The 24,151-nt window shown below is 42.9% G+C and overlaps 1 protein-coding gene across 3 annotated transcripts in view; it reads left to right on the top strand.

Annotated features, from left to right (window-relative positions):
* LOC114288725 (transposon Ty3-I Gag-Pol polyprotein) overlaps positions 1-19,222 on the top strand; it is a 31,154-nt gene extending 11,932 nt beyond the window's left edge. For 2 of the 3 annotated variants that reach the window (XR_003638378.2, XR_003638379.2), the window contains exon 3: positions 18,886-19,222. The gene's annotated coding sequence lies outside the window, so the exon portion shown is untranslated. The remainder of the gene's footprint in view (positions 1-18,885) is intronic. The other variant, XR_014360753.1, reaches the window with a different exon arrangement.
* The last annotated feature ends 4,929 nt before the right edge of the window (positions 19,223-24,151 follow it).

Here is a 24,151-nt window from a genome sequence, read left to right on the forward strand (position 1 = left end):
AAATTGGAACAATTCATCGATTGATAGTTTTAAGCCCACTTGAAAGTGGCAAATCACTATGTTTTCTAAGCCCACTTGAGGGTGGCAAAATCCGCATTTTAACCTACTTGCGAGTAGCAAACCGCTTTAAAAAACAAACATGAGATGTTTTGTTCCAAGTTAGACGATCCAGTCTATACTTGTACGCTGTGCGCATCACGTAGCAATTCTAGGCTAATAAATCGGAATAAGAGCACATATGTTTTCAAAAACAAGATATCATGTTTAGTAGTGGCCGATCTTTGATCGAGCGAGCGGGGGTGCTCATTACATGACCTTCCCCAATCGTACCCAAGTTCTCGAGCCGAGGCAACTTTGGTGATGACGGACACGTGACCTTAGGCACGAGTCAGGGTTTCTTAAATTCTCCCAAAATAAAATATTTAGGTGGCGACTCTATATCTGGCAAAGCAGTCCATGTTTGGCACTTCTTTCTAAAAATCAGTTTTTCAAAACGATTTGTCAGATTTGGACTCTTTGGTGATTTATCAATCTCGGATTGCACTTTGCGAGATCAGATTAAGAACCGTGACATTGAGTCCGAACTGTAGTAAGCCCAATGGACGAAACGAGTTTTTCCCGGCACGTTCGAGGACGTCTACAGTACAACGTACAAACGAGCAAAGAGGAGCCCAGCCGAAGGAACCAGAACGAAGGAACCAAAACAAAGGAAGGAAGAAAACTCAGGCCCTGCAGCATTTACATCGGCGACTCCTTTCGATTGCTTGTTTACGGAAGTTCAAACCGACAAGGAGCGGGGGCAGGAGTAGTACTGGTATCTCTAGATGGACAGATACTAGAACAATCCATTCATTTGGGGTTCAAGGCCTCAAACAATGAAACAGAGTATGAAGCGCTGATTGCAGGACTGAAACTGGCAGTAGCAGTAGAAACAGATGAGGTGATAGTCTTTTGTGACTCTCAGCTTATAGTCAACCAAGCAACAGGGGAATTTGTAACCCGAGATGAACGTATGTCGGCATACGCAAAGGAAGTAGGCAGGTTGGTGGCCTTGTTTCAGAATTGCTAGCTACAACAGGTTAGTCGAGATGATAACAATCACGCTGATGCCCTGGCCAACCTGGCTAGTGCCATAAAACCTGGAAAGACAAGGACAATAATGGTTAACTACTTATCGGGCCCAAGCATCGAACCACTGACTACAGAGCGTGAAGCAGTGTGTGTGGACATAGGACCAAGCTGGATGGATGCAATAATAGTTTGCCTGAAAGAAGGAAAACTGCCAGATGATCACAAAGAGGCACACAAGATCAGATTGAAGTCGGCAAGATTCAATCTGACAGCAAAGGGACATCTCTACAGAAGATCTTTCACTGGACCCCTTTTAAGGTGTGTACATCCTTCACAAGTGGAAGATTTTTTATACGAAATACATGAAGGAATATGTGGAAGCCACGTTAGGGGTAGATCACTTGCTCATAGGGCCATTACCCAAGGATACTGGTGGCCCTACATGCAAAAAGATGCAGAAGCCTATGTCAAGAAGTGTGAAAAGTGCCAAAAGTTTGCACCATTGATACAGCAACCAGCAGCAGACCTGAACCCAGTATCCAGTCCTTGGCCATTTGCCCAATGGGATATGGATCTTGTTGGAAAACTGTCCCAAGCAACTGGGCAAAAAAAGTACCTGCTGGTAGCAATAAATTACTTCGCCAAATGGATAGAAGCTGAATCCCTTGCCAAGATTCGAGACGTGGATGTGAAGAACTTCATGTGAAAAAACACCATCACCAGATTTGGGATTCCAAGAGCAATAGTTGTCGACAATGGAACACAGTTTGACAGTATGCTAATCAAGAACTTCTGTGTAAAGTTCAAAATCAAGAATTATTTTTCAACCCCATGCTTTCCTCAAAGCAATAGACAAGCAGAAGCATCCAACAAAGTCATCTTGGATGAGATTAAGAAGAGGCTGCAAGCAGCAAAGGGGAAGTGGGTAGATGAACTACCAAGCGTACTCTGGGCATATCGAACTACGTCGAGAACATCAACTGGGGAATCCCCATTTGTCATGGCTTATGGCACAGAAGCAGTCATTCCTCTTGAAGTCAACATCCTAGGGATCAAAACCCAGGGAGTAGAGAACGGAACTAATGACGTATTATTAGCCCGAGATTTGGATCTACTAGAAGAAAGAAGGGAGAAAACTGCAATTCAGCTGGCGGCATACTAGCAGTAGCTTGCCAGGGCTTATAATAAGAAGGTCAACCCAAAAGAGTTTCAAATCGGTGACCTTGTCTTGAGAAAAGTCGTCGGCAACAAGAAGGATCCCAGAGAGGGCAAGCTTGGCCCAAATTGGGAGGGGCCTTATAAAATCATCTCGGTATTGGGCAATGGGGCATATCGGCTTGAAGATAATGAAGGCAAAGAGTTGCCAAGGCCTTGGAATACTTGCAATCTGAAATTTTTTTATCATTAGATTCTCTTGTTCTTTGTTATTAGCCAAAAAAATAAAAAAAAAGTTTTAGCTTGATTTTTCACACTTGTGACTGTTAAGATAGTTGATGATATTTTTAGAATACATGCATAATGAAAACCCAAGTAGAACTTAAGTTCACATTAGGAGGCAGAAAGTTGAAAAATGGTTCATGACAAGGTAGAATATACAAGCTAAAATCAATCTAACACTTGTTAAAATTTGAGAAAAATTTACAATTGTAAGTTAGACCGAGATCATGTTTAACACTTGTTGAAATTTGAGAAAAATTTACAAGTTGAAGTTAAACTGAGATCATGTTTAACACTTGTTAAAATTTTTAAAAAATTTACAAGTTGAAATTAAACTGAGATCATGTTTGTGGGAGCCGAATAAATAGAAGAGTCGGAGGATGCGCGCTCCAGAAATTAGATATTATCTGGCTTCATATTGCGTGACCAGGACGCTGAATACGTGAGTAAAGCCGAATAGACGGAGATCAGTAGCTCCGAATGAAAGAAAGGGCAATGATAAAAAAGTAGGCCCTGGCCCCGATGATCAAAAAGAACATGTATAAATACAGGAACAATAGTTATAGAAAGGTATGTAAGAATCACTTCACAAAGACTTAGAAAGTAAGCTATCCTGAGTGTCTGAACTAACTTGTCCGTCGCAGTGCTAATTCCGGCACCCCCAACCGAAGTGCTTGTATCTTTTCAGGTGACTAGCTGAGGATCGCTAGCGTCTCCCAGGATCCGAAAAGTATTTCCAAACCACTTCTCCATAATTGGCGCTGTCTGTGGGAATACTCAAACATATCCATGGCAGGCGTGACTGAAGATCCTCCGCTAGCCACTGACAAGACCGCACAGAGAGTTGACCTCATTCCAGCAAACTCGTTTGGACCAAAAAACCATCACGGCAAGACTTGCCTCGGACCTCTGCTCATCTTCAAACCCAACGCAAACGACAATACAAGCAACCATGGCACAAGCTAGGCAAACCCAACAGAGGTTGGCCAACATCATCGTTGAGAACGAACGCCTTCGTCGCGATCTAGCCTCGGAAATAGCAAAATCCAAACAAACGGTGCCCAAGGCTTCTGAGCGACCCCTAAGGGCAGATCATCTCGAGGAGTTGGCAAAAGACGAACGTCTCCACCAATGCGTCCGGAGGAGTATGGTCGAAACACCTCCCTGTCCGGAGGATGTATCTCCGCTTGATATCGTTCACATGATATACAGCTTTCCAGCGGCCCCGGCCGTGCATGCGATCTAATCACATCCAGGCCCCCAACAGCAACTCACGCCAGCAAAGCGGCCCCGAGAAATGCCAAGTATCACCTTCGATGATTTTGACTTGATCGATGTAACACTCTTCCACATCGATCCGTTAGTTGTTGAGCTACGCGTAAACCAGTTCACCGTCGAACGCGTTCTTATCGACCAGGGCATTACCTCGGAGGTTATGTATTATAAAACCTTCACCAAACTCGGATTCAACGAGTCAAACCTGACTCCGTCTCCTTATCCACTATTCGGCTTCAATGCCACTCTAGAGTACCCATTGGGAAAAATTAACTTACCCGTTCGAGCAGGTTCCAGAACGGTGGACGTGGAATTCTTGGTCGTCAGGCTGCCATCGTCGTACAATCTCACCATGGGGCGATCGTGGTTGCATACCTTGCAGGCCGTCCCAAGCACCTATCATCAACTGTTACGTTTCCCAACAGAATACGGCATTGAGCAAATCCGCGGATCCTAGAAATCAACACAAGCATGTTATCTCCTTGCCGCCAGAACGCCAAAGGAACTGCAAGTAAACTCCATTGAGGTGCCGAATCGGGAGATCCTGGACGATGTTGGGCGGTATCCAAATGAGAAGGCCACGGAAGATTTGGACCGAGTTGACATTGATGGCAGCCCAGAAAAGTTCTTCATGATCGGCGCCTCTCTGAATCAGGCCAATAGGCAGCAACTGATCTCTTTCTTGCACAACAACCTTGACGTCTTTACGTGGACTCCGTATGAAATGTCGGGAATAGATCCGTCAGTTTCACAACACCATTTGAATGTCGATCCAAAATGTAAGCCAATCATTCAGAAAGGCCGACGGTCAGCCGCGGAGCACACTGCCACCGTTGTTGAGGAGGTAGACAGATTGCTTGACGTCGGGGCAATTAGAGAAGTCACTTACCCTACGTGGCTCTCCAATGCAGTGGTGGTGAAGAAGAAAAATGGGACTTGGCGAGTGTGCGTCGACTTCACGGATCTGAACAAAGCTTGCCCCAAAGACTATTTTCCTCTACCTAGAATCGACCAGCTCGTCGATGCGACGGCACGCCACCAACGCATGTGCTTCCTCGATGCTTACAGAGGCTACCATCAAATCACCATGCATCCAGATGACCAGGATAAAACTGCCTTCCTCACCCCAAGAGGAACCTATTGCTACAAAGTTATGCCCTTTGGGCTGAAGAATGCAGGGGCAACCTACCAAAGATTGGTCACGTTCAAAAAGCAACTCGGCCACACTATGGAAGTATATATCGACGATATGGTGGTCAAGTCCAAAGAAGTACATAGTCATATAGCCGATCTAGAAAAGACATTCAGCATCTTACGCAAATACAGAATGAAACTGAGTGCTTCCAAGTGTGCGTTCGGAATCGGCTCTGGCAAATTCCTGGATTACATCGTCAATCACCGAGGAATCGAAGCCAACCCAAGGCAAGTCACAGCAATCTTGGAACTTGGCTCCCCCCGCTCAGTAAAAAAAGTCCAAAGTTGATGGGGATGGCCGCTACACTCAACAGGTTTATCAACCGGTCTACAGATCGCTGCCGACAATTCTTTCAGACACTATGGCAGGGTAAGGCTTTTGAATGGTCCGCCGAATGTGAAATAGCTTTCAACGGACTCAAGACCTACCTCCGCTTAGTACCTCTCTTGACAACACCCGCCGTTGGTGACCCGCTCATCCTATATCTGGCAGTTTCTGATAGGACCGTCAGCGTCGTACTGTTAACAGAAGAGGAGGGGGAGCAACGACCAGTGTATTATGTGAGCAAGGTAATGGTTGACGCCGAAACTCGCTACCTTCCGCTGGAAAAACTCATCTTAGCCCTAGTCATGGCGGCAAGAAAACTGATGCATTACTTCCAAGGACATAACATTGGGGTGCTAACAGATTATCCCCTCCGATCAGTACTACGAAATGCAGAAGCATCAGGACATGTTTCAAAATGGGCTCTTGAACTCGGCCAATACGACATTCAATTTTTACCTAAAACTGCAATCAAGGGGTAGGTGTTGGCCGACTTCGTTGCCGAATTCACCGGCGAGCTCGCCAACCTCAAACCTGATGAAGCTTGACCAAAGGCTGAAGTTCTACCAAAGCCGAACTGGAGAATTTATGTCGGGGATATTTGGCAATTGTACTGTGATGGATCATCTAACTAAAGGGGCAGCGGCACCAGAGTTGTAATCATGTCTCCAGACGGCACAGTAATTGAGCAGGCCGTCAAGCTTGGCTTCGAAGCATCAAATAACGAAGCCGAATACAAAGCCCTTCTAGCCGGTCTGCGGAATGCGCACCTTCTCGGCCCTCAGCGTCTACTTGTGTTTTGTGATTCAAAATTGGTAATCAATCAGCTAAAGGGGGAATACGCGGCAAGAAATGACCGTATGGCGACCTACATGAAAACGGCCAATTCCTTGCTGGCAAAATTTGACCATCACGAATTGAACCAAATAACACGCGACCAGAACACACACGCGGATGCCTTGGCGTACCTAGCCTCCACCATCAATTCTGAGATCAAGCGGACCATCGAAGTAGGTTTCGTCCCAAAGTCGAGCATTGGCCCTCTGAATGAAATCCAGGTCAACGTTATAGAATCCGCACCAAGATGGATGGACCCCATTGCTGCATTCCCCTCCTCTGAACAACTCCCAGAAGACAAAAAAGAAGCACACAAGCTGCGAAATAAAGTCCTGCGATACTATCTGGATCCGCAAGTAGTGCTTTACAAAAAGTCCCTCTCTGGTCCATATTTGGAATGCGTGCACCCCGACAAAGTGGAGGGACTTCTGACAGAGATAAATGAGGGCAGTTGTGGTGCCCATTCGGGCGGACGCTCCCTGGCCCATCGAGCTATAACACAGGGATAATATTGGCCGACAATGAGAGCTGACGCGGAGAGTTATGTAAAAAAATGCGGACAGTGCCAAAAGTTCTCCCCATTAACCCATTTGCCTGCCAAAGAGTTAAATTCTATCACCAGCCCCTGGTCGTTTGCTCAGTGGGGACTTGATATCGTAGGACCATTGCCCAGGGCCCCAGGGAACAAGCGATTCTTAATTGTCGCGACAGACTACTTCACAAAATGGGTCGAAGCGGAGGCTTTGACACATATACGAGATGCCGACATTAAACGCTTTGTATGGAGAAACATCATAACACGATTCGACATTCCGAAAGCTCTTATCTTAGACAATGGCACCCAATTCGATTGTGGCGTATATCAAGAGCTATGCAGCAAATATGGCATTCGGCCTTACTTCTCGACACCGGCCTACCTCCAAAGCAATGGTCAAGCAGAAGCCTCTAACAAATCCATCTTGGACGGCATCAAAAAGAGGCTGGAAAAAGTTAAAGGCAAATGGGTGGAAGAATTGCCGAGTGTATTGTGGGCTCATCGTACTACGCCGAGGAGATCCACTAGAGAAACGCCGTTTGCTCTATGCTTCGGAACCCAAGCAATCTTATCCCTGGAAATCGGCCTCCCAACTCTAAAATCGCAAGTTTTTGACACGGGCCGAAACGACATGATGCTTGCCCTGGATCTGATCCTTATTGAGGAACGAAGGGACCGCGCCCTGGCATGGTACCAGCAGCAGCTCACCAAGTCATATAATCAGCGAGTTCAGTTGCACCGATACACGCCAGGAGAGCTTGTCCTGAAGAAGGTACTTCCAGCCGACCGGAGACCGGCCGATGGAAAATTGGGTCCAAACTAGGACGGCCCCTATCAGATAGAATCCATCGCAGGAACAGGGGCATATCGGCTCTCAAACATGGCAGGAAGAAGCCTGCCACGGCCTTGGAATTCAACACATTTATGTAAATTCTATCATTGACTCGACTTGTGGGCTTGATACTTGTACATGTTCCACCTTTACAATACAAAGTTTCTTGCTTTCGCCAGCCCGCTCCCAAGCCTTGATTAAAGTCTCCGGATTCGGAGCCCCTTTTTGTGCATGACACCTTAGGGCCAATTAAAGTCTCCGGATTCAGAACGCCCTTCGTGGATATCACGATTGGCCAAATTAAAGTCTCCGAATTCGGAGCCCCTTTTGGTGCATGACACGTTAGGGCCGATTAAGTCTCCAGATTCGGAGCCCCTTTTGGTGCATGACACGTTAGGGCCGATTAAGTCTCCGGATTCGGAGCGCCCTTCGTGGATATCACGATTGGCCAAATTAAAGTCTTCGGATTCGGAGCCCCTTTCGGTGCATGACACCTTAGGGTCGATTAAGTCTCCGGATTCGGAGCGCCCTTCGTGGATATCACGATTGGCCAAATTAAAGTCTCCGGATTCAGAGCCCCTTTCGGTGAATGACACCTTAGGCCGATTAAGTCTCCGGATTCGGAGCCCCTTGCGGTGCATGACACCTTAGGGCCGATTAAAGTCTCCGGATTCGGAGAGCCCTTCGTGGATATCACGATTGGCCAAATTAAAGTCTCCAGATTCGGAGCCCCTTTCGGTGCATGACACCTTAGGGCCGATTAAGTCTCCGGATTCAGAGCGTCCTTCCGATGCATAACACCTTAGGGCCGATTAAGTCTTCAAATTCGGGGCCCCTTTCGGTGCATGACACCTTAGGGCCGATTAAGTCTCCGAATTCGGAGCGCCCTTCGAGGATATCACGATTGGCCAAATTAAGTCTCTAGATTCAGAGCCCCTTTCGGTGCATGACACCTTAGGGCTGATTAAGGCCTTGTTTGGGAACCCTCCATTTTAGCCAAAAAGTCAAAATGTTACTAAATTAGCCAAAAAGCCAACAACCCATACCAAAAAGTCAAAGATTCTCTTTTCTCTCTACTTTTTGCACATCTTTTCGTAAAAAGCCAAAAAATCATCCCAAACATACTTTTTTTTTTAGCTCATATTTTAGCCAAATAGCCAAAAAGTTACTAAATTAGCCTGTTCCCAAACGAGGCCTAAGTCTCCGGATTCGGAGCGTCCTTCATGGATATCACGATTGGCCAAATTAAAGTCTCCGGATTCGGAGCCCCTTTCGGTGCATGACACCTTAGGGCCGATTAAGTCTCCGGAGTCTCTGGATTCGAAGTCCCTTTCGGTGCATGACACCTTAGGACCGATTACATATTCACAGAATCGTTCTTAATTCAAGCCGGTCAATACATGTTTAAATATTTACGCCACGCAACACAAACCCTGGCAGAAAGTTAAAATAATACGATTAATTAAACACAACATTTCAAGACCGAATACAAACGTTGAAAATAAAAGAAATTCTATTTATTCGGCGCGAAGTCTATTCATTCAGCGCCCTCATCGTCGCTCTTCTCAATTTCGAAATCGGAATAAGGAAAATAGTGGCGATGATGCAGGGGCGAGGCCGAATCAATGCCCATGGCTTCGAGAGCTTCCTCGGTTTGAAGGGCCTTGATCCAGTCGTGCTTGAATCCACGATTTTCACATCGGCAGACCTCCTCGGCAAGGTCTCGTTTGGTCTTCTCTATCCCGACCTTCAAGCTGTCTTGAAACCCCTTTTCATAACCCGAGGTCTGTTGGGTCACTCTCTCAACGACCAATTTAGATTGACCGACTGCCACCGACGCGCTCGTTTGAACATTCTTCAACTCTCGAAGCTCACGCTTAGCGTTTTCCGCGTGAATCTCCAGACTGCGATTCCTTTCGTCCATTTTCTCACTCTCACGTCGCGCTTCCCCCAGACGCATGCCGACTTCGTGAGCAGTATATAGTCCTTTCACGGCCCCATGTATGCCGTCTCGAAATACTTCGAAATCTTGACGTCCGACCATCGATTGATGGACTTCCGGCAGGAAGATCTGTCGAGCGAACTCGACTACTACACCTGGGTCTTTAATGATAGAATCTGCCTCCGTCATTGGTCTATTCCTCACAAAAATCGCAAAACTCAGCGGTCGTGGCGTCGCATCAGGCTCGATTCTCAGTTGCGGGTGCGGAGAATTTCCCCGTTGTTGCCTGTCCTTTCGGGGCGATACGCTTCAACGACTAAGGGGTTGCTGTGTTTCCAGATCCTTGGACGTTCTTCTTCCCGTACGCATAGGCTCGCTACTGTGACTCATTGCGGCGTCTAATTCAGCCAATCTTCGTCCCTCCCAAGTTGCTTGAATGGAAATAAGTAGGGCCTCTAGTGTGCACCTGCGCCACTTATCCTTCAATGTATGCAGCTCTCCCGAGGCAACGTCAGTAATCCCAAACGTCAAAAGTCGGATGACAATTGTCCAACGCACGAGTTCCGCCATTCGGCTTCCCAACTCCAAAAGCTCATGCCCTGGCTAAGGCAAGGGCAGATTTATTAATCTGGTCCGCCATGTTTTCAAGCGCAAGCGTCGATCAATGTGTGCCTCAGCCAGCCCACGAGTTCCGCCATTCGGCTTCCCAACTCCAAAAGCTCGCGCCCTGGCTAAGGTAAAGGCAGATTTACTAACTTGGTCCGCCATGTTTTCAAGCGCAAGCGCCAATCAATGTGTGCCTCAGCCAGCCCACGAGTTCCGCCATTCGGCTTCCCAACTCCAAAAGCTCGCGCCCTGGCTAAGGTAAAGACAGATTTACTAATCTGGTCCGCCATGTTTTCAAGCGCAAGCGCCGATCAATGTGTGCCTCAGCCAGCCCACGAGTTCCGCCATTCGGCTTCCCAACTTCAAAAGCTCGTGCCCGGGCTAAGGCGAGAGCAGATTCACTAATCTAGTCGGCCATGTTTTCAAGCGCAAGCGCCGATCAATGTGTGCCTCATCCAGCCCACGAGTTACGCCATTCGGCTTCTCAAGCTCGCGCCCTGGCTAAGGCAAAGGCAGATTCACTAATCTGGTCGGCCATGTTTTCAAGCGCAAGCGCCGATCAATGTGTGCCTCAGCCAGCCCACAAGTTACGCCATTCGGCTTCCCAAACTCGCGTCCTGGCTAAGATGAGGGCAAATTTGATCGGCCAAATACCTAAGCTAAGCAGCCGATCTAACCATAACCGAAAGCAATAACATTCATCAACAACATCTTCCTTAGCTAGTTGAGCACAACTCTGGAAATTTTATATACTCGAGTTACCAAACAGAAAGCTACAAGATGAAAAATACTAAATTAAAATCGTAAAAATACATTCAAAAAACAAACACTGACTATTGCAAAAGATGAAAAATACTAAATTAAAACTGTAAAAATACATGCAACATTCTAAAAACTGTCAGTCGGCTGGATCAGCCATCGGAATCAGACTCCAATGGCTCAACATCCACTTGCTCATATGGTATTGGCACAATCAATCAAGCGTTAGCAGCAGCAAGGGCTTTGTGCCAGCCGTGTTTGAATCCCCGATTTTCAAACTTGGGGACTTGGTCCACGTACTCGGCGAGTCCAGCATTTTTCTCGGCCTCGAATACTTTGGAAGACTCCGAGTCAGCTGATTCCTTCGCCGCCTTCATTTCAGCCAACTCAGCCTCCAGTTTGGAGATCGCTTTCTGGGCCAACTTGAGCGCATCTTCGCTCGCGTCCGCCTTCTTCTCGGCATCTGACCTCAATTGATTCGCGCAACGAGCCTTCTCCATCTCGGCATTAGCCCTTGAGGCTTCCTTGTTCGCCCTCAAAGCTTCGACCTCGGCCCTTTTCCTCTAGGCTTCAACTTCCTCGCGTAAATGACCAATCTGTTTGACTGCGTCGCTGGCGAAGGCCATATCGGCTATCCATCTGACGGTCTGTAAAACAAGAATTTAGAACCATAACTTCAATAGTATTTGGATTAAGTGAAGCTAAGTTCGAATATGTACCAAAAGTGCCGATTGGACGGCCAGTGCTGTCGCATCTAGATCCGTTTCCACTCGGAAAGCCTCCTTGTCAGATGGCAAAGACATGAACGTAGCCAAGCTAAATGCGACTTCCGGATCTTTAAGCGCCGAAGCATCAAAAGAAACCGGCACGTTTTTTATCATCGGCTGAATGACAAAATGAACGATCACGTCCGATCTCTCTAATCGAGGACATTTGCCATGTTCTTCTACGCCAACTTCAAACTCGGCGGAGCGTTTCTCTGCCTCGACTTCTTGGCCAGCCTACACAATCAAGGTATATTCGACATCCCGATTTTCTACCGTCTCCACCTCAATAACGCGGAAGGACTCTGATTCGCTAACAGGCAGGGAAAATTGAGATGTGGTGGTAGGTGGTGCTTCAGACAGAAGGGCCTCCGCTCTTCGCCGCGCGGCCAACCTTTCAGCATTCGTCTTCCTGGCAAGTTTTGTCAGGCTTAACCCGGTCATGTCTTCGGGGTTTGCAGCGGAAATATCCTCTAAACCGTGAAAAACGCCGTCAAGCGAAAGATCACCTCGGCCCGAAGCAGATGGGGGATCGACCGAATTCAATACCGCGTCAGATTCGGTTTCGGACTGATCTGATTCGGTAACATTAGCTACACCCTGCTCCGAATCCGACCCTTCAAAACCAACCTGCCTCAAGTTTTTAAAGTCAGACAAAATGAGAGCGGTGAGAGAATCTTCACCCTCCGGAACCGGGACACTTTCCGCCGCCGAGAAGGTCGTATATGTCGGCTCGTAACGAAGTAGAATGTGGGCCGCCCTGCCTTGTTTCTGAAGACTTCGACGGCCGAAATATTTGAGCACGACTTCGATATCCGAAAGAATGGCGTCGTCAGTTGAAGACAGAACTTTCTTCAAATTTCTCCCTACACAAGCCAAGCCGTAACATTTCAAAAAAGAGGCTTTACAACAAAAACGAACAAATAATAAAAGCGAGAAAGCAATCAGCCACTTGGCTCGCCCCTCCGTCTAGGAATAGGGTCGACGTGACCCTCCCCTTCGCCAAATTCCCAGTTACCCTAGACAACAACCATGACATCATCAACTCATTTTCCAGAACTGGAAAGCATAGTTATCAGCTGATGGTCGACATCCTTGGCCCTAAGGAAGAAACGCCCGTGCCGACCAGAAGACTTAGCCAAGGCATAACAATGTCGGATGGTTGGAATGCCAAGGTTAATTCTTAGGCGACGATTGAGCGCTATAACCCTCATTATGACTCTAAATAAATTCACATTAGGTTGGGAAGGGATTAAACCCCAATGGCGAAGCACAGCCTTAAGAAATGGGTAAAGGGGGAAACGGACTCCACCCTCTGCAATTGACAAAATAGGAAAGACAATCGTGGTTTCATCGTCCCTCTCCATATCAAGAGTGTCGCCTGCCACAAGCGACAAGCGGACATCATCAGGAATGGAGAAATGGCGTTTAAAGCCAGCAATACGATCTGACGAGAGGAGGTCTTTTAAATGTTTCGCCATATCCTAGTCTATGAGAATATGCCGAGGAAGGAATAAACCAGAAAGAGTCCTCGAAGCAAGGGAGGAGAGAACTTACAAAGGACGAAGAGGATATCGGAGGAGAGTTTCGGGGACGATCCAGAAGGCAATCCAGCGATAAGCATCATAAAATATATACTGGAAAGGACCTTGAAATTTTAAATCACAATAAATAGACACGTACGAGGGGGCAGGGAATCGACACGACAATCGAAAGAGGCGCGCTTAGATGTCCGCGGAAGGATGAGGCCAACCACCGAATTTTGGCTCCGACTTTTAGGAATTCAAAACCAAGCACTCCGGCCAACTATCGTCGGTGAAATGCTTGGAGGGGCAATTGTGGGAGCCGAATAAATAGAAGAGTCAAAAGATGCGCGCTCCAGAAATTAGATACTATCCGGCTTCACATTGCATGACCAGGACGCCGAATACGTGAGTAAAGCCGAATAGACGGAGATCAGTAGCTCCGAATGAAAGAAAGGGCAATGATAAAAAAAGTAAGCCCTGGCCCCGAGGATCAAAAAGAACAGGTATAAATACAGGAACAACGGTTATAGAAAGGTATGTAAAAATCACTTCACAAAGACTTAGAAAGTAAGCTATCCTGAGTGTCTGAACTAACTTGTCCGTCGGAGTGCTAATTCCGGCACCCCCGACCGGAGTGCTTGTATCTTTTCAGGTGACTAGCTGAGGATCGCTAGCGTCTCCCAGGATCCGAAAAGTATTTCCAAACCACTTCCCCACAATGTTTAACACTTGTTGAAATTTGAGAAAAATTTACAAGTTGAAGTTAAACTTAACACTTGTTGAAATTTGTGAAAAATTTACAAGTTGAAGTTAAACCGAGATCATGTTTAACACTTGTTGAAATTTGAGAAAAATTTACAAGTTGAAGTTAAACGAAACACTTGTTGAAATTTGTAACAAAATTTACAAGTTAAAGGTTGTATTAAAATAAGTACTTATGTACTTGCCAATGTAGACCGTTGGTGGGTATAAACTGAGGTATTTCACCCCGAGAAGATTACATAGTTAAGGTGTACATTGAAGACATCCAAATTATTCTAAGTATAGAATCATACAAGACAGTATAAAAAAGACAAACATACAAGCATTCAAAAGAGAAAGTTGTATTTACAGTCAAAAGATAGAATGTCGGCCACATGGAGAGCTTACATTGTTTCGAAGAAAAACAAAAGTACAAAATACCAGAAGCAAAAGAAAACACATCAAAACTAAGGCTCTTCAGCATCTTGAAGAGGTTGGGTCTGGAGTTCAGAAGACTGCTGAGAAGACATCTCGGCGGCCTTCTCAGCTGCGAGCTCGGCATCTATTTCTTGAAGGGTTTGGTCGAGGCTCTTGTCGGCTACGGGCGCGTCTGATGATGCCTTCTTAGGAGTAGCATCTTTGGGAACCTTCTCACCCTCCTCATTCTGAGTCAAGTCCAGGACTTGCTCATTTGCAGTAGGGGACTTGGCCCCAGCAGCTTCCTTTAACTTCCTTACCAAAGCTTCCTCTTCAGACTCAGAATCGTCGTTGGATTGGCTTGGAGTTGGGAGGGATGGCAGGGCGAGGACGTCGATATTCCTGAGGGAGGAGTCCTCAGGGACTTCAAGCTTTTTTAGTACAGCCATCCAACCAAGGGTGAAACCTTTGTAACATGCCTGCTTCACCTGTTTCTCGTAGTCCGCCGTGACATCGGCCACCCCCTTATTGTATGCCTTCTCATCGGCGGCCTTGATTTCGGCCTCTTTGGTGGCCAAGGCATCTTGGAGTTTTTCTAGGCCTCGACCGTCTTTTCTTCGGCCTCTTTTTTTTGGGCCTCAAGAATCTTATTTATGGCATCAGCAGTATCTGCGTTTTCCTCAACCACGTCTTTGGCTTTAACAGCAGCCTCGGCCTGGTCTACCAAGGTTTTCATTTTTGCCTCAGCCCTTTTGCTGGCCTTCTGCAGACTAGCGACCTCTCTAGTCTTGTCGGCCAACTCCTTCCTTGTCTCAAAGGATTGCATTGAGAAGGAGTGGGCGTGCTGGATCGCCTGAAGAAAAATAGACAAAGCAGAAGTTATTAGAAAATTTTATAAGCAAGAGAGGAAAATATCAAGTGTATAGAACTTACTTGAACAGAATGCTGCAGCATTAGAGCAAAATTTTCGTATGCTCATCTAAGCATTACGATTAAGATCTTCGGGCAACAGTAAGGCGATGGAAAGGACAACGCCGACCTTAATGTTGTTGGCACTATCATCAGCCTTAACCGGCTTGTCGTCAATTGTAATTGGCGGGGCCCAGGGGGAGTCATGTTAATGGCCCCGAGGTGGTCGCAGAAGATGACCTCGGCCTCTTTGATCTAGTGGATTCGAAGGGTTGGGCCTCGGCGGCCCTCTTCTAGGCAGCAGAATGAGACTTATCACTCTCAGCCAATTTTGAAATTAGCAAGGTGTCCTCAGTATCAATCTGAGTCACCGTTGCATTTGGCTGAGCCTTCTTTATTCTTTTTGGCTTTGACTTTGGTGGAGGCTGGGATTGCGCTGGTTGGGCGTCTACGGTGGATGGAATGTCAGCCAAGAGGTCTTTAGCAACTGTTTTCTGGCGGCCCATCTTAGTAGCAAAAATAGTTCGTCGACGTCGACGGCGTTGAGATGGTGGGATTAGTTGTGGAGCTGAGGTGGATGGTTGCTCTGCTGGATCTGAGGTTGATCCTTGATCTGGCCTAGATGAGGACGCTGTTGGAGGAGTTGTGGCAAAAGGGGGAGATTGGCTTTTCTTTCTCTTTGGGATGTCAGGGAGTACCGATTTGTAGGTTGGGATACAATTGAGTGCCAAAGGGGCTCTACGCTTGTGGATTGGCAAATCCAATAGCTTATTCAAACCCTTGTTGGGAAAAAAGGACTTACGAAAACCTTTTCTAGTTGGGGAAGAGCTGCAAGAAAAACAAATATTAGAACAAACAAAACATTGAAGACTTTAAAGACAAAGTAAGTATAAACACTGGGCTCTTACCATTATCCTCTACAAAAATTGTTCGAGGAAGAGGGTAGAGGTGGAGGTCCTCATTTGGAGCGAACTCTCAATTCCCCGAGATAATGAAGTAATCATCTCCGGCTCCCTTGTTGGAGTCTGGGAGGTTGGCAACAATTTTGTACTCTGTGGACCTCGATTTTAGGTAGTAAATATAGCATTTCTCGTTTTTGAGGCCACACATGGTGTAGCAGTATTGGATGTCAGCTAAGGTAACCCTAGCATTCTCTTGTTTGGCTAAGGCTATTATACCATTTATGACTCGGTAGGAGTTGATGGCAAGCTGCATTGGGTTCAATTTATAGTAATAGATTATCTCACAGAAGAGAATGTCTAGTGGGACCTAAGTTCGCACTCAATGACAGCTACAACGGGGAAGGGCATAGAATCAATTGTGGGCATGATGGAGTCATCCTCCCCAGCCAACCTCAGATGAACGTCGACCGGGATGTCAAACTTCTGCCTAAAGTGTTCTAACTTAGTCAGGGTGTCTACCCTACGCTTCCACATACCCATAACGTCGGTTTAACTCGAATGAGTTGGATTTCAAAAAGAAGGTGTTTTGTAGGGGTTATAGTGACCTCGGCAAAAACCTAAAAGTGAGCTGGGGTAAGAATTTTTGGGGATCATCTCAGTTCTTCTTAGAAATTGTAGGTTCTATAAACAAATCCCAAACCTAGATCTATGGAAACGAAGATTGAAGGCAAAAATCTAGAAAAAACACGGCAAACAGAAACAACAACAATGATTCAGAATCAAGAATAGGGGTGAATCATCAACGACACTGTGACAGAGTGTGTGCTAGGGTGCAAGGCCAAGAACAGTGGCAGAATGAACAAATATGTGGGTATTATGTGTATATTAAATAACGGTTTGGGCAAAAGCCAAAATTATGAGGAAAATATGCTCAGAATACATGGTTAGATTAAAAAAAGACAAAAATGAACAACATTGCAATTATAGTATACAGATATAACAGTTTGAGGAAGAATAAAAATCGAAACGAAGGAACAGTGACTTACAAGGGGAAATTAGAGTCGCTGAGATCGGACAATGGCAGCGACCAGAAAAGTGCAGCAAAAATCCTTGCCGGAGGAGAGTGAACGGAAGTAATTGTAGAAAGCTTCACAGGAGTGACAATGGCAAACTTAGGAGAAAAAGTTAGAGAGAGGAAAAGCTTCAGAAACGGTGATGTAAAGTGAAGAGACGGAAAGAGGAAAGGAAGTTTTGTCTAAACACAAAAACGGCGGCAAAAGGCAATTAATGTGCCTAAAACGACGTACGTATCACATGGTGCACACAAGAGCAATTCGACTTAGTGGTGCGTGTCGGGTACAGCCCAAAGAGAGAGAGACGCGTGGCAAGAACTGTTGAAAAGTCATGCGTGACAGCTCATACGCGTGATAAAGCTCTTGGAATTCTTGATTTCATGGAGCAGTACCTCGGCTTGGAGGATGATCTCGGTTGAGAAACTTGAACAAATCCTGGTTAATGGTTTTGAGGCATTGATGGAAGCAGACTGTGGGTCTTGGTCACACTAAGCCAACGAGTTCTTACTTCAGCAATGAATTAAGAAGTAAGCTTAGCCGGCGTTATAGAGGAAAATACTGATATAAGTTCCATCACCTCAGGATGCCGAGGTAATAGAACCTAGGGGGCAGTTGTGGGGATATATTTTCTGAGTACCAGCACGTGACCAAGGTGACGTCGACGTGTCAGCCGAGGTGCCACATGTCCTGGTCGTGACGCCGAGGTGATCTCGGCTAGGCCGAGGTTATCTCCGAAGATATCGAAATCTGAGATAAGCGAATAAAGGACTAGAGTCCTAGAATGAGGAAGGACCTCAGCCTAGATAAGGATAAAGCTCTTAAGGAGTTTATCTTTATCCATTAAAGAGTCCAAGATAAGTATTGAGCTAAAGTCCATTGAAGCTAGGCTTCTATTGGGACTAAGATTGGGTTAACTATAAAAGAGGGGCACCCCCATGGGTCTAAGGTACGCGATTTATATTTTAAACAGTGATTTTAGCACTTGATCTATCTTTGAGAAATAACTGACTTGATCATCGGAGTAGCCCTGGGTAAACGAACCACCGCCGAAATCTCTTCTTTCTGTTGTAGGTTACTCAGGTGCCATCTATTCTGCCAGTGCTCTCCAGCTGAATACTGAGTTGGCAGTGTGGTCAGAAATTCACTCACACGCAACCATAGTGCTTGATACTCAACTTGGGTGCTCGGTGCCCATTGTGCAAAATATGACTGGGCCACTCAGATGATTTATTCACCATCTTGAACCAAAATGGTCATAGTGGTCATCCTTCTCTTGGTTTTCTATGCCTTTCAGCTTGAGCTCTGCAATAGTGAGAAGGATTTTGGCACACAGAAGAATTAAGATTAGTCATTGTAGCTACTGTTCCCCAGTGCATAGCCCTTTTTTTTAACACAGTTTGGATATGTGTTGGTTGCATAAAGACTAGCAAAAACTGAGGTTTACTTGTTTTTAGGCACACCAACGCTCTCTAGTTTTTATGTGTACATATATTCTGAAGAAAAATGTCTTGCATATTGCTTAGCTTAAATTTGGTCATTCTTAGTGTGGAACATTTGAGGAAAATCATAACTATAGGTTCATTTGAGCTGTAAAAGACCAAGTTTTAATTTCAGTTAGTCACTTTCACTTGAAAGTGGGTATTAATTTTTGGAATATTATTTTAGTGAATGCCATATTATAAAGTGGGTGAAAACTGTAATTTTATGTGAATCTCACTATTTTGTGAATTTTTTTAATAGCCTAAGACTGAAGAGGTTAAAAAGGAACTCACAGACAGACATGTACAAGAGGGTTTTGACATCTCTATCTTTTTGGTGCTATTTGCTTGTGAAGACCCATAAGGTTAATGCAAAGATTTTGCATTATATAAATTTCTTTTATAATTTCAAATATGCCAATGCTATTCGGTCAATACTAATGATTTTTTTTTTTTTACAGATATTTTTGGCATGGAATTGTAGATATTCCTTTTTTGTCTACGGATGACATGGTTTTTGTACTATTTTTTATTCTATATGAAATTATTATTTTCAGTTGGAATATACTTGGTTTATATAAAATTTGACATTCAAAGTTGTTCTCTTTTTTTATGGTTGTAGGTGAAATACGTGTTGTGAAATTGATGATCATATGTATGTATTGTTTTGTTTGTATACCTGTTACAAGTTGCGTGGGATAGATACAGGTTGTGGATAAATTAATTAAAATAAAAAAAATATAAAATGATATTTTTGGCAACTAAACAATTGGTAATCAAAAATAGAATTAAATATTTTTAGTGATTAAATAGTTGGTAGCTAAAAAAAGAATTAAATGAAAACAAACCTTTTGGTGACTAAACATTTAGTAGCCATTTAAAAAAAAGACTTTAGGTGACTAATGATTTAGTAGCTAAAAAAATAAAAATAAATTAAGTTTTGGCAACAAAAATTTTAGTAGCTGAAAATGTGATGTTAAATTTAATTATAAGCTTTTAGTGACTAAAAAATTAATCACCAATTTAGCCTTTCAGTGACTAAAGTTTTTTTTGTCACTAATACATTTTACTTTTGGCGACTACTTGTTTAGTCGCCAATTTATGACTTTCGGCGACTAAAATTTTTTTAGTTGCCAATACGTTCGCCGACCGTCTTTTCGCGACGAAGTTGGCAACCAAACTATTTAGTAGGAAAAATCTTTTAGCGACTAGCGACTAAAAATATAATTTTTGGCAATTAAAAATTTAATCGTCCAAAGTATAATTTTTTTTGTAGTGTATATACCTAAAAATAAATAAAAAATTCAAGAGAACATGGGATCCCTCGTTCTCACGTGACTCCGCCGCTGCATACACCCACATCATCCCTCAACATTATTATCGCCACTTATTTTCTTTGAATAATGTTATATGTATTAATTGATATATTAATTTAAATATCAATTGATGATGTGATATGATTTAAAAGGTTTTTAAAATTTATAATGTGATTAATAAGTATGATCAATAATAATATAATAACTAATACTGATACACTAATTAGTATATTAATTAGTATATATAGCACCACTGATTTTCTGTCCTCCTTTTTCTTTTTCTTTTTCTTTTTTTTCATGCAATCTGCATCTTTAGGTTAAGAAAGTCAGGAGTGGTTGCCAGCCGAGCGGCTCTCTTTTTCTTTTTCTATTTTTCTTTTTTATTTTGTAATAAATATAATATAATATATAAAATATTATTATTTATATCTAGGTAGGCAATCAAGAGGAGATGAATTAAATTATTAAAAAAAACTTAAAATCAAACATAGCAATTTATAGGAGTCTACGTCCACTTTTCAAGGATTATCTTTAAGAATTTTTTCACTATTAAACAAATCAAACATAGCAATTTATAGGAATCTACGCTCACTTTTCAAGGATTATCTTTAAGAATTTTTTCACTATTAAACAAATCAATATACCACTAAAATTTTACCAAGCTTATAAATTTTACATAGATCTTACTTTATCTGTTGAGCCTTATTCAATAATAAATGTCTTTTTTTATAGATTTTCTCACAAAACAATTAATGAAAATTAGAGGTACTTCAACCTTTTTTTTATAAAGATTATCTCTTAAAAAGGAGAGATAAAAATATAAAAATAAAGAAAATAATATCACTTAGAAAATTTGAAATCTGAATATGAAAAATAGAATGAAAATGTGATAAAAAAATAAGACTCTTTGGCATTGTTTGGGAACGGCTAAAATGGCTATTTTAGGCACAAAAAATAAAATATTACATCTAATTCATAATCATTATACTCTTTTTTTAAAAAATTCAAAAAACTAAAAAATCTTTCTCAAATCAAATTTTTTAAACCCAAATTAAAATAAATAAATAAATTAAAAAATTAAAAAACCAACCTACTTCTCAAACGGAAGCTTAAATACACAAATTTTTTCTCCTCCTATTCCCCACACAAACACTTTCTTTTATACCAAAAATCCTCTTCGAATCATGTGAAGAAGATTTTTTTTTTCTTGGACTTTGGGCAAGCTTTTTTTCAAAAATTGCTGCGACGTTTGAAAATATAAACCGAAGTCATTTTTGATGAGTAGTATTTGCACAGTAACTTACTAATTTTCAAAAAGTGTATAGGTGCGGTTTGGTAACCTTTAGGTATCGTTTGGTAACACTTATATTTTTAATTTTTTATTTATATTTATAAAAATTTTAAAAATTTAAATAAAAATTTGTTTGGTAAAATTTTTGATTTATAAATCAGTGATCTCAGTTTATAAATTTGGCCAAAAAATAAAAACACAAAAAATGTGTTTCCATTTTGAATTTTCAATTTTTTTTTTACCACCCAACACTAGCCACCACCAGCCACCATTTTCCACCACCGTCTTCCGCCACCACCACACACCACCCACCTGCCACCACCAGCCACTAACCACTACCCACCTGCCACCCACTCGCCACCACCACCCATCCCTCGCCACAATCGCCACCACCACCACCCACCTACTATCCACCCGCCACTACCATCCATCGCCTGCCGCACCACCCGCCACCTACTTGCCACCGCCACTCACCACCCACTTACTACTACCAGCCACCCACCACCCGCCACCTACTTGCCACCACCACTCACCACCCACTTGCTACTACCAGCCACCCACTACCACCAGTCATCTGCCACTCACCCGCCACCACCACCCACCACCACCACCACCACCATCACCCACCACCCACCCGCCACCCACCTGCCACCACCACCCACCACCATCACCACCACCACCCACTTGCTAACACCTACCACCCGCCACCGTCACCCACCCATCCACCACCACCACCACCCGCCACCTACCCGCCACCACCCACCATCACCCGCCATCCCTCACCCACCTGCCACCACCACTCGCCACCACCACCACTCACTCACTACCACCCACCACCCTCACCCACCTACCCACCATCACCACCTACTACCTACCCGTCACCACCCGCCATCCGCCACCCACCTACCACCACCACCCACCACCCACTACTACCACCACCACCACCACCCACTCGCTACCACCCACCACCCGCTACCGTCACTTATCCAGTCACCCACCATCACCATCCACCACCCGCTATCCGCCACCCACCTGCCGCCACCACCTACCACCTGCCATCACCACCCACTCGCTACCATCCACCACCCGCCACTGTCACCCACCCACCCACCGCCACCACTCACCTGCCACCGCCACCCACCATCACCACCACCACCCACTCGTTACCACCCGTCACCGTCACCCACCCACCCACCCACCACCACCACCCACCGTCACCACTTTCTACCACCGTCTTTCGCCGCCACTTGCCACCACTTGCCATTTCTCACTCTTTTTTACATTTTTAAAATTTTTTAAACATTTTGTCAATTACCAAACGCGTTTGTAATTTATGTTTTTCTAAAAATAAACAAAAACCAGTTTATAAAATTTTTGTAAATATAAACTGAAAACGTAAACGTTACCAAACAGACCCATAGTATTTGCACAATAAGTTTAACCGAATTTTAAAAGTTACATACTAATTTTTCTGTTAAAAAAATATATGATGCATAATAAAATTTATTTAATCGATATTTATAACAAATATATTATATAATAATATATATTTTATCCGATAATATTTTGTATCAAAGAATATAAAATATGTATATTAAAAATTACAATTTATTTTATAATGTTTTAGACATCATTAAAATCAAATATATAATTAACGTAAAATATATACAAATACACAAAATTACACAAAACTATAAAATTATACAAATTAATAAATTAATAAAATATATTTTAACAGACTAAATACATAATATTTAAGTCTCGATCAATTATTGTTATTTATTAGAGTCCGAATTTCTTGTAATGCATTCTTTGTAATGCAAACGATTTTATTTTTTATTTTTAAAATTAGCAAAAATCACATCATTTTTTTCTACAAAATACACCACGACAGTCTATTTTGACAATATGATTAAAAATTAATTTTTTTGACTTTTTTAAGTTACATTACTTCTCTATTATTTTCATGTAATTTTTTTAAAAAAATTTAAAAAATTAAATTTTAATTTACTTTTCAAAATAAGCCGATCTCCACTACAAAGATGAGCAAAGAACCCCTCCTTGACTCCCCTACTTAATTTCTTACTTAATGGGCCATTGGGCCGACTTTTGAGTCTAATTTTGATGATTCGAACTGTTCAAATTTTAAAATTTATCATGTATATGATACTTGTAAAAAATCAAGTCGATCAGATATCAAAAATCACGTGAATTAAAAGTTTTATTAAACAAAAAAACTATTTATTAAATTTTTTTAATAAACGGTTTTTAGTTCTTCTGATTTCGATCAATTTAATTTTTTACAGGTATGATGTACATGACAAATTCTAAAATATAAACGGTTCAAATTATTAAAATTGGGTCTATTGGCCCATCAAGTAGGGAGTCAAGGAGGGGATCCTTGCTCACAAAAGATCCCCATTTTTATTTTTTTTTATTCTTTTAAAATCCCCCATTTTATTTGTTAGACTGTAAATCAAAATATCCATATAATCTAGTTGTTGAAGTTTGATCCGTTTTCATTGCTATTTCCCTGTTTGGGAAGTTAGGTAGTGTGTGATTTATTGAAATGAATTAGATTTTAACAAAAATAATGACAAATATATTATAAATAAAATTATTGTTTTATTATTTAAAGGAAATGGTCAAAGGATTAAAATTATTATTTCATCCTATTCTATTTTATTTCAATGAATTAAACAAACTATAAATTTTTAACTAAAAAGACAATTATTACATTATTATTTTATTTTTTTATACAATTTTTATAAAAAATTGTGAAATTATTAAAACAATCAATTTTGAAAAACATCACCTCAAAATCTATAAGTTGATTTTGGTGTTAAGTTTTCACGCACTACACCGACGTCTACTGGTATTCGCGGATCAATTTTAACAGTTTAATTTGTGATTTAAACTCA

The sequence above is a fragment of the Camellia sinensis genome, chromosome 2 (genome assembly GCF_055761805.1).
Source record: "Camellia sinensis isolate YWXY chromosome 2, ASM5576180v1, whole genome shotgun sequence".
Lineage (NCBI taxonomy): Eukaryota > Viridiplantae > Streptophyta > Magnoliopsida > Ericales > Theaceae > Camellia > Camellia sinensis.